Raw genomic sequence first — 4,133 nt, 5'->3', positions numbered from 1 at the left:
TATTTTTTTTAATTTTATTTGGGCTCTCCTGAACCGTATCCACCAATCACTCTGGTTGTTTCCACACTGTATGTAGCACTTCCTATTGCTGGATCCAACCAAACCCATGATGCACTTCTCCTTTCTCCACCACACCTCCAGCACTGTCCCTTTATAATGTCCAGCTAGTTTATAACTCCTCCCACCCAGCTGTTAACATAGACACACCCATACAAATGCCCCGCCCATGGACATAAAATTACAGAAAGTAAGAAAGAGCTGCATGGACACGGTCATGTGACCACAGCCCAGAACAGGAGATAGGAGCAATAAAGGTAAAATAAATACATTACAGAATAACAGCTACCATCATAAATCATCATTTTAAAGGTTGTTGATGCAATCCGAAAACCCCCTTTAATGCCTCCTCCCCTCGCGACTAAAACTGTATTTTTCGCCCCATAATACGCACAAAAGTGCGAGGAAAATGCCCCTGCGTCTTATGGGGCGAATACTATTATGGAAGCGCTCATTAGTACTGGAGGACCAGTAAGCGGTGAAGGCTCTGTACTCACCGCTTCCAGGTCCTGTGCTGTGGCTGCGCACAGCGTGAGGGCTCTCTGTGACCTCACACTGTGCGCTTCGCGTCACAGCACAGCCGACGGAGGAGGAGAGGTAAGTGGAATATATTTTTTTGGTGATCTGAGGCTGGGGCTGCTGCAATGAGAATGGGGCTGCTGCAATAAGGCTAGGGCTACTGCAATGAGGCTGGGGTCTGATATATGGTTGGGGGCTGGTCTGAGGCATGTGGGGCTGATATGAGGTATGGGGGTCTCATCTGAGGTCTCAATGGGGGTCATTCACATCGGGGTCTGATCTGAGGTCTGATTGAGGGTCTTAATAACATTGGGGGTCTGATCTGATATCTAATGAAAAATATTTTTCCATATCATCACCATGATGGCCACAAGGAGATTAACCCCTGACCTCTGTTGGGGCAGGAACAGAGAAAGGTTAAAAGGGCCCCCCCCCCCTCCCCTCCACCATCACCAGTGTTTCCTGTCCCTACAGAGGCCAGCAATATAGGATAAGCAGCACTCCAGGTCCCAATTTGGGGATAATGTACCAATAAAAGAAAAATGATGAATAAGTGGTGCCCGCTGATGGAGATCCTCGCTAGGAGTCCCGTCAAAAAGCAATATATAGAAATCCACAGCACTCATCAGTTAGATGAAAAAAATCTGGTTACTTTATTTGTGCCAGCAGCATATAGACAGCGATGTTTCGACCATCTCTGGTCTTTCTCAAGCTTGAGAAAGACCAGAGATGGTCGAAACGTCGCTGTCTATATGCTGCTGGTACAAATAAAGTAACCAGATTTTTTCATCTAACTGATGAGTGCTGTGGATTTCTATATATTCCTACAGAGGCCAGGGCAGAGAAAGGTCTCCCTGCAGTCGCAGGGAGATGAAGAGGAACGTGGATCTCCCGGTGAGGAGAATGGTGCATCAGCACTTATCTTGGAACCACTGGGATATGCGGTCCTCCCCTGCTCGCCCGCGGTCTCGTACTAACGCTGGGCAGGGGAGAAGCGGGAGAGCTGGCTCTGGTTAATTTGGGGCCTGCTCCCAAGGTGGCGTCCGCCTCCTGGCCCATCATGGCTCAAGCAGGTTGCGCACCAGCGCATTAGAGCTTGTGTATTTCGTCACTTCCGGTGCGTCCAGGAAGTGACATGGGAGGCGGGCGACGCGCGGCAAGGCTCTCTATACAAATGCCGATCGGCAGAGTGAGTAGCCGTGTGTTTGACTGATCTGAGGTCTGGTTCACCACGTCAGTCCCGGAACCACCATCGCCCAGAGAGCTCGATGCTCCTACTCAGCCTCCCGTAAGTTCCCTGCGGGGATTACTTTTGTTTAAGCACTCTTTGGGATTCACTACTTAGGGGCCTTCTATTGGGCACTGTGGCGTCCTCCCTTGCAGTTATATTTACCCTTCTAAATTTTTTTGGTCTGTTCTCGCCTCATAGGTTACCAAAGAGGCTCAGAAGAAACCAAAAAAACTGCCTAAATGCATTTCGTGTTTTAAAAAGTTACCGGATGGGTACTCTAAAAATATCTGCAAGCAGTGCATTTCCAATATTTTCCAGGAGGAACAGGTTTCTCTAACGGATGAGGTCTGCTCTATGATTAAGGAGGAAGTTAGAGCTTCTCTATCCCAGAGGTCGGAGTCTGACCTTGAACCCTTGCCACCAAAAAGACAAAAAATATCTCCTGTATCCTCTTCGGAAATCTAACATCAAACCCTTGGGCCCAGGAAATAGTCAGTGCGTGCTACAAAATAGAATTTTTTTCAGTTCCCCCAAAAAGATTTTAAGTATCAAATCTGGGATCAGGAAAAGTTCAACGTGCCATTTGGGAAAACATCAAAGTCCTCATACATCTTGGAATTGTAAGTCAAGTCCCTATCTCAGAACAGGGTCAGGGATTCTATTCCAGCCTCTTTCTAGTAAAAAAAGAATGAGGGGTCGTTTCGGATGATTATAAACTTAAAATTCCTAAACAAATACATAACCTACAGGAAATTCAGAATGGAATCCCTAAGGTCCCTGATTCCCTTGATAAAGAAGAACGCATGGAAGTGTACAGTGGACTTAAAAGATGCGTATTACCACATCCCAATCCACCGCAACTCTCAGAAGTTTTTAAGATATGCCGTAAAAGACCAGCTCGGCAGCATCGGCCACTTCCAATTTACTGCTCTTCCGTTTGGGATTTCCTCGGCTCCCAGAATATTCACCAAACTAATGATCGAAATGGTGGCATGCTTAAGACACAAGAATCTGAATGTAATCCCCTATTTAGACGATTTTTTTTTACTAGTGGGAGATACAGCACATCAAGTGCTTATGGACAGACACCTTTCTAGATACCCTGAAAGAACTGGGTTTGGATCAATCCCCAAAAATCTTGCCTTAATCCAGCAACCAGAGTTCGATTCCTGGGAGTCATATTAGACTCTGGGTCTCAAATGACCTTCCTACCCACAGACAAGCTTCAATCTCTGAAGGGGAAATTCAAGTCCTTCCAGCAAAAGAAAATCTGCTCCCTGAGAGAAGCCATGAGACTACTGGGTACTCTAACGGCATGCATCCCATCTGTAATGTGGAGCCAGCTGCACTTCCTTCTTATGCAGTCTTGGATCTTGGACATCTGGGACAGACAACAGAAGTCTCTGGACTTCAGAGTTCACATCCCAAGCCGGGTAAAGTCATCTTTAAACTGGTGGATGACGGACAACAATTTCTCTCGGGGAGTGTCCTCGAGGAAATCGCCTCATATACAGATCAAGACCAATGCCAGTCAGTCAAGCTGGGGGACTCCTATTACCAGGGTTAATGGCCTCTTTCGGTAAGCAGCCAATCATCAAACTTCAGGGAGCTAAGTGCGGTATGGCAGGCAGCAGAGGAGTCCCTCCAAGACCAACACCTTAGGATATTGTCAGACAACACAACGACTGTAGCCTACCTCTCACACCAGGGAGGAACAAAGTCAAAAAAACTCCTATCGATTTCAAACAAAATATTTCACTGGGGAGAGGAAAATGTGGGATCCATATCAGCAACTTACCTCAAGGAGGCGGATTATCTCAGTCGTCATACGGTGGACTAGACAGAATGGTCCCTGAATCGGGAAGTCTTCCAGATGATAGTAGTCAGATGGGGACTCCAGACATAGATCTTTTTGCGTCAAAGGACAACAAAAAAGTAAACGGATTTTGTTCTCTGGATCCCAGGGGCAATCCCTGGATAGTAGATGCCTTCGCCACAAAATGGAACTGGAATCTATGTTACGCTTTTCCCCCAATACCAATGATCCCCAGAGTAATTCAGAAAATCCTGGAGGAAAATCCAACCATCATCCTTATAACTCCATTCTGGCCAAAAAGGAGTTGGTTCTCCTCCCTCAAGAGTCTCTCAGCCTCCAGTGCTTGGCCTCTCCCTCTCTGGAAAGACCTTCTACATCAAGGTCCCATCCTTCATCCCAACCCAGAATTTCTGAAATTAACTGCTTGGATCCTGAGGCCGAAGTACTGAGGCATCAGGGTCTTTTGGAAAAGGTCATTTCTACTCTTAAGGCAAGTAGAAAGAAAGTAAC

Source organism: Bufo bufo, chromosome 6 (assembly GCF_905171765.1).
Source record: "Bufo bufo chromosome 6, aBufBuf1.1, whole genome shotgun sequence".
Taxonomy (NCBI): domain Eukaryota; kingdom Metazoa; phylum Chordata; class Amphibia; order Anura; family Bufonidae; genus Bufo; species Bufo bufo.
The sequence above is the reverse complement of the archived record's forward strand: the minus strand, read 5'-3'. Positions refer to the sequence as shown.